Below are 8,094 nucleotides of genomic sequence, written 5' to 3' on the forward strand. Positions count from 1 at the left end.
TTGCCGAACTTTCGATACTGATCGAGTCTATCCTTCGATCGATCGAGTCTAGAGCCAGAAATGCCAATGCATCTCAGTCCCTCGATTCCAACTTTACAATAATTAACAACTTTGAGCAACCTAACAAGACTAAACATATTGTTTTGATCATGGTTTGCCAAATTACACATTAGAGTTCTAAATAATAAAATCCTATCTTTAGAACTAACAAACTCCCCCTTTGGCAATTCGTGGCAAAACACAATTAAAAGTCAAAGTTTTACAAATAAAAAGCCCTTTACAAAAATAATGCTCATAAACCAAATTCAACCTAACTACTATCCATCTTGAAGTGTAGACAGCAGTTTGAATCAACCTGTATATTCCTGAAAACTCAAAAACCATAAACGCATGTGTGACAGAAAACAGTAAACAACAGAGTAAACTAACTTCAGTTGTATAACAATCTTGAGTTCACACAACACAAATAAAACATATATAATGAAAACTCATAAATATAAATCAATAAGCAGTGAATCACAATGACAACAAGAATCATGTATATCAAAATAAATGTATCTCCCCCTAACATGAATACCCAAAAATGATAACAAAGGAAGCACCTAGATACAATCTAAACTCCACAGCTCCTCAAAACAACAACAACAACAACAACAACAACAACAACAAAAAAAAAAAAAAAAAAAAAAAAAATCCCCTAATTACAAAAACTCCTCTACAAGGTGTCAAAACTCTACTCCCCCTTTTTGTGACGGAATGCCAAAGGACAATCACACGCCATCATCAAAAGGAGGTGGTGAGGGTGAACGAAGATGCACTAAGTTGGCTCGCAAAGTTGCAAAGCACGTATCTCATCAAGTAAGTCCACCAAAATCTGACCATGAGCCGCCAGAACGGTCATGACAGTCTCCAAGGTACAACGTATATCAAAGTCATCCGAATGAGGTAGAGGAACATCAGCAGCAGCAACATCACCAACAGGATCAGGAACATCCTCACAAGCAGGACCTGTAGAAGAAGAAAGAGGAGGTGCGCTACCAGAAGGCTCAGACCTAGGGTGTTTAGAGCCAGCTCGAAGATGAGCAGCCCTCTGTCTAAGAAAAGACGCACCTATGGGAGCAAAACCATGTACAGGCTCAGAAGAAGGGAAATCATCTAGACCAAGATATAACAAAATCCTATGAATAAAAATAAGATGGACAAGAGCATGAGAAGAAGATGAACTCCTACAAAATTCATTCAAAGAACGAAGAGACAAGTGAGGAAAACTAATAAGAGCATCAGTAACAAGAGCGTACAAAAAGACACACTGCTTGAGAGGAATGGTGTGAAGATGAGAAATGGGCCATATAGAATGACATGCTATCCTGAAGAAGCAATAGTGCAACTCAAATAGCTCAGTAGTGGTGATTCGAGGATCAGAACTCCATCAGATAGAAGATCCAGGATGTAAGACATGACATCACTCAAAAGAGGAGACTCATCATAAGGGTAGACAGGGTGTTGGACCAAAGGTACCCTTAGAGTATCAGCCATTACAGTAGGAGTAATGATGTACTCTACACCTCGTATCCAACTCTTAACCAAAGTGTTGGAATGATAGATGCGGATAGAGATGTTCGAAAGGAACTCTCTAATCAGGGTAGCTGGAGGAGGAGGATCAGAAATGTCCAACAAAGGTAACCAGCCTCGACGCTCAAAATTTGCCCTAATGGCAGGATCAAGCTCATCTAATACTACTGAACGCTCAGACCAAATCTTTCGCCTAAGGTTCAGAGTCTCAAAAATCTCTTGAATAGTTTTAGACCCCTTAACCCAACCAGATTAACCTAGTTAATTAGCCAAGTTAGTCAAATTATCCAAATCTAGGTTATCACAAACAAACAATCATATCAAGATATAAAGCAGCGGAAAAAATAAATAACACAAGATATGATGACCCAGGAAACCACACGATAAAAACCTGGGAATGATTTGACCTAGCTATTCTCAAGGTAAACTTGAATCCACTATATGAAAGAATCGAATTTCATACAAAAAGACTTATAAGCACCCGCGCTCAACTTCCTAATGTTACCCATAAGTAGAACTTATTGACACAACCATGTGCAAGCTCCGAATCCATAGACTCCTTATTTCTTGGATTCTCCAATCAAGATACAAGCACCCCCGCTTGTGTTTCTTTAAGCTCCAATGGCAGTAATTGAGTTGATCATCAAGATGTTGATGTTATCTCTACCTTGAAAACCCTAAGTTTATGTGAAGGAAAGTTCCTCAAGGATCTCACAAGAATTTCACACAAACAGCAAAAATATGAGCAACAATACAACTAGAGCAACTCTCAAAATGTGGCTAGGGTTTTGCCTTATATACCTAGCGCAAAAACAGAAAACTCAAAACGTTTAATGAGATAGGGCTGAGTTGGAAATTCTGCAGAAAAACATTCTAGCCAACTTTTGATCGATCGAGTCTATCCTTCGATCGATCAAGCTAGGCCGAAATGCACAATGCATCTACCGCCACTCGATTCCAACTTTACATGAATTACACAACTTTGAGCAAGTCTAAACAAGACTAAACATATTGTTTTGATTATGGTTTGCCAACATTACACATTAGAGTTCTAAATACATCAAATCTTCAGTCTTTAGAACCTAACATACCCAACTTCCCTTCAGCTAGCAATGCATCATTTGTACTTTTCCTTGTTACAATCTTTTGTGAGCATCAACTAGCCCAAATAGTCCCTTATACTTTAACACAATGTATATTATAATTTATTAAAAAAAATTTAAAAGAGAATTAATTTTTGGAGCTTTTATTTCGCGCTTTACTCCTTGTGAATTGCTATAAAACAAAAGTCAAAAATTTTTTTTTATTAAGAAACCAATTCACTCTATTCAATAAACTGCTTGCAGAGGTTCTCATTTCCAAAGTTCTTACGCTTGCAGAGGTTCTCATTTCGAAGTTTTTATATCCCTTAGGAAATAAAGTGTCTCACGGAACTTCCCTTCAGCTAGTAATGCATCATTTGTACTTTTCCTTGTTTCAATCCTCTGTGAGCATCAAGCAGCCCAAACAAGTGCGTCACATCATACAAAGACAAACTCATGCTAATTGATAAGCTTTTACAATGACACAAATACAACACCAAGCCAAATAGTCCACCCACACACTAAAAGTCGCCATGTGTCATAATTAGCTTAATTACATTCCAATCAAAATGATCATTTTTTTTTATAATCAATCAAACTGATCATTTGGTTTACTTACAATCTGATATAGCAATTAATTAATGTAATTAATAGGTTTCAATCATCTCATAAGTTGAATTTTGAATTCTCTTTCTAAGTTGTGTGATATATCGGTTGATAAGACTAGTAGTACGTGTAGTACTACTAAAAAGTGTAACAAATTAAGGTTAAGATCAGGTGCAATAGCAATAGATTATTGAGAATGAGAGTTGAAAAATCCAACTCACAATCTCGAGTCTTTTAGCTAAAAATTGCAAAAAATAGAGTTGTTGTAGGTACTGTTCAAAATTATTTGGCAAAATGAGGAGAGATACTGAATTTTGGCAACGGTGTTGCCAAAATTGCAAGAAAAAGTACAATGAATCAGGGGAGAGAGAAAATTGATTTTGGTAATGATATTACCAAAATTCTTGTCCTACCCGTACTACGAAGCCTGCCCGTGAAGTGCCCAAAATGCACGCTAGGGAGAGTACCCGAAATGGAATCCAATTGTGGCAATGGCATTGCCGAAAATAAATAAATAAAGAATTGTGGCAACTAAGTTGCCAAATGGAGGGAAAAAAAAAAAAAGATGCTACGTCCACAACATTTTTCACAACAAATTACACGTGATTAGTTGTTATTGATTCAAATTTGAACCTAACACTAAGATTACTTTTTTGCTTCAATAATAACAATCAGTAACAATCTGCTACTTAGGATTTGTTATAAAAATATTGTGAAAATGTTATAGATATATCATTTCTAAAAAAAAAAAAAAAGTGGTAAAGGCATTGCCGAAATAGAGGAGAAAAAAAAAGTGGCAAATTGTTTTTTTTTTTTTTTTCCCTCTATTTGGGCAATGCAATTGCCACAAAACAATTTGCCATTTTCTGGTTTCAGTTCACTGCATGAATGCATGTTATCTTCAATATTTATGGTAGTTTTTCAGTCTCAAACTTTGACCATTTGACATCATGAATTTCAAATGAATAAGAAATGGACAATCATCAAGTGTTCCTTTTGTAGTAATCCGGCACCGAGAGGAGACAAAAGTTTACCGTATTTGAAAGGTACAAGAAGAAAACTTGCCTTGGAATTCCAATTCTTAGTTGATGAAGGATGAGATATTGTCATAGTTAGAAGTTTTTTTTAAAGGTAATTTTTGGATCTGTAATTTAGGGTTATATTTACTTATTTTATAAGGTTTTCTTATCAAATGAGAGTCTTATGCATTTGAACGGTTTTAGACCCCTTAAAACACAACCAGGTTGGTTAGCCTAGATTAATTAGCCAAGTCGTTACTTAGTCAAATTATGCAATTCTAGGTTAAAGCAATCAAATAATCATATCAAAATAATACAGCAGCGGAATAATAAAAGACACAATAATATGATCACCCAGGAAATCACACGGTAAAAACCTCGGGAGGATTTGACCCACCGATCCTCAAGGCAAACCTGAATCCACTATGAAAGAATCGAAGTTCATACAAAAGGACTACAAGCTCCCCGCTCGACTTCCTAATGCTACCCACCAGTAGAACTTACTGACACGACCACGTGCAAGCTCCGAATCCACGGACTCCTTCTTTCTTGGACTCTTCAATCAAGTACAAGCACCCACGCTTGATATTCTTTAAGTTTCAATGGTAGCAACCAAGTTGATCATCGAGATGTTGATACTATCTCTAACTTGAAATCCCTAAGTTTTGTGTAAAGGAAAGCTCCTCTAGATCTCACAAGAGATTTACACAAAACAGCAATATATGAGCAACAATACAACTGGAGCAACTCTAAAAACGTGGCTAGGGTTTTGCCTTATATACCTAGGGCAAAAACATAAAACCCTAAACGTTTAATGAGTTAGGGCTAAGTTGGAAATTCTGCAGAAAACGCAATCTGGTCGACTTTCGATCGATCGAATCTATTCTTCGATCGATCGAGCCAGACCGAAATGCCCCAATGCATCTATAGTCTCTCGATTCCAACATTACAATAATTAAACAACTTTGAGCACACTATAACAAGACTAAACATATCGTTTTGATCATGGTTTGCCAATATTACAAATTAAAGTTCTAAATACATAAATTCCTAAACCTTTAGAACCTAACAAACTCCCCCTTTGGCAATCCGTGACAAAACCCTAATTAAAAGCTCAAAGTTTTATAAGTAAAAAGCCCTTTACAAAGATAATGCTCATAAACTCAAATTCAACCCTAACTACTATCCATCGGTTGCAAGTGCAGACAGCAGCTTAGTTGAATCAACCTGTATATTCCTGAAATACTCAACAAACGCATAAACGCATGTGTGACAGAAAAGAGTAAAACAATAGGTATAACATTCTTGTAAGATTCACACAACACAAAATAAATACATATATGAATGAACAACTCATAAATATAAATCAATAAGAAGTGAATCACAAAGCAACAAGAATCAATGAATATAACATGTATATCAATCAATGTTACTCCCCCTAACATGAATATCCCTAAAAATGATATACAAAGTGAAGCACCTAGATACAATCTAAAAACTCCACAAGCTCCTCACAAACAAAAAGAAACAAAAAAAATCTCCCCCTAACAACAAAAACTCCTCTACAAAAATCTCCCCCTTTTTGTGATGGAATGCCAAAGGGCAATCACAAGTCGCCATCAAAAGGAGGTGGTGAGGGTGAATGAAGCTGCGCAAAGTCGGCTTGGAGAGCATGAATCTCATCTAGTAAGTCCACCAAAATCTGACCATAAGCCGCCTGAATGGTCATGACAGTCTCCAGAGTACGACGAACATCAAAGTCGACCGAAGGAGGTGGAGGAACATCAACAGCAGTAGCATCATCACCAACTGGATCAAGAACATCCTTACCAGCAAGACCTATAGAAGAAGAAGGAGGAGGTGCGCTACTAGACGACTCAGACCTAGGGTGTTTAGAACCAGCTCGAAGATGAGCAGCCCTCTGTCTAAGAAAAGACGCACCTATGGGAGCTATCACATGAACGGGCTTAGAGGAAAGGAAGCCACTAAGATCAAGATAGAGCAAAATCCTATGAATGAAAATAGGATGAACAAGAGCATGAGTAGTAGATGAACTCTTACAAACATCGTTCAAAGAACGAAGAAAGAGATGGGGAAAACTAATAGGAGCATCAGTAACCAGGGCATACAAAAACACACACCTCTCAAGAGGAATGGTGTGAACATGAGAAATGGGCCAGATAGAATGACAAGCTATCCTAAAGAACAGATAGTGCAACCCAGAGAGCTCAGCAGAAGTGATCCTAGGATCAGAACCCCACTGGACAGTAGTCCCAGTGATGTAAGACAAAACGTCGCTCAACTCGGGAGACTCGTCATACGGATAGACAGGATTCCGGACCAATGGTACCCCTAGAGCATCAGCCACTACCTGAGGAGTAATGGTGTACTCAACGCCTCGTATCCAACTCTTTACTAAAGTGTTGGAATCATAGATGCGGATAGAGATGTTCGAAAAGAACTCTCTAATCAAGACAGAAGGTGGAGGAGGATCAGAAACATCCACCAAGGGTAACCAGCCCCGACGCTCAAAGTTTGCCCTAATGACAGGATCAAGTTCATCTAACAGAACAGAACGCTCAGCCCAAATCTTTCTCCTAAGGTTTAGCTTCTCAAAGATCTCTTGGTTTTTTCTCACTCGGAAACTTCTCACGGTCAAAGGAAAGAGGGGATGGAGAAGAGGAGGGAAAAGTCCTACAGGCTCTAGTCTTCCTAGGCATGATGCTAAGGAAAGGACAGAGACACAAAGAGAAAACCAAAAGAACACAAGAAAACAAAACCAAGGGCAGACTGCAAGTTAGCACAAAAAAGAATAGAATGAAAATCTATATGATGCATGAACAAATACAATGCCATGATGCATGTACTAATGCAGTAAGCAATTAAGTTCAATTGAGATTAAATTGACAAAATTGGCTTGAGCAGGGAATTTCTTATCAAAAACCCCAAAAATTGAAAACCACTTGTTGAAATTTTTAAACAAATTGATGAATTGAGCATTACAAAACACAGCACATAGATTATAATGTTTAATTACATCAACACAACAAGCCAATTTCATCAAATTCTACCCAATTTAACAAAAGCCCCAAATCGGATCAAGAACAAACCCTAGATTTTTCAATTTTTCACCAAACTCAAAATTGATCAAATTAACAAGCAAGGATCATGTTTATGATGTGTCTCCACAAAAACCCAATGATCAATTGCACAAAATAGGGCTTGAATCAACAGAAAATCCCAAAAATGCTAAGTCCGAAAATCTCCCTCAAATGCATGGATTTATGCATGAAATCATGAAAATAAATTCAAAAAGAAGGGTAAAAGAGTCTTACCGACTTGAGGAAAGAGATTCCTTGCAAAAAATCCGGAGGAAAATGACAAAAAATTGGAATAGTTGAGCTTGCCAAGTCGGAGAGAGAGAAAAGACTTTTGAAAACTTTTGAAAACGTATTTGAAAAAGTCAAGAACAGTGTTTTTTTTAAAACCTGATTCGCGACTTTCGATTGATCGAAAATCAGATTCGATCGATCGAATGAGACAGTCATTTTTCAACAAAATAAAGCACTTTTTCGATTGATCTAAAATCAGACTGGATCGATCGAAATGGGCAGAGGCTCACAAAATTTTTGAGAAAAATCACAGATTTGAAAAGCACAAACCATATTTTGAAAATAACTCCTCAAAGCATTAAATTACAGAAAAAAAATGCATGAGTATGAGATGGAATGCTTTTTCAAAAACCCAAATTTTAATCCCAGTTTCTTCAAAGATAATTTCAGCCATTCTTCCTTTCAAATTCACAAGCAAAAAAA

The sequence above is a fragment of the Quercus suber genome, unplaced genomic scaffold, assembly GCF_002906115.3.
Source record: "Quercus suber isolate HL8 unplaced genomic scaffold, Cork oak 2.0 scaffold_198, whole genome shotgun sequence".
Classification (NCBI taxonomy): domain Eukaryota; kingdom Viridiplantae; phylum Streptophyta; class Magnoliopsida; order Fagales; family Fagaceae; genus Quercus; species Quercus suber.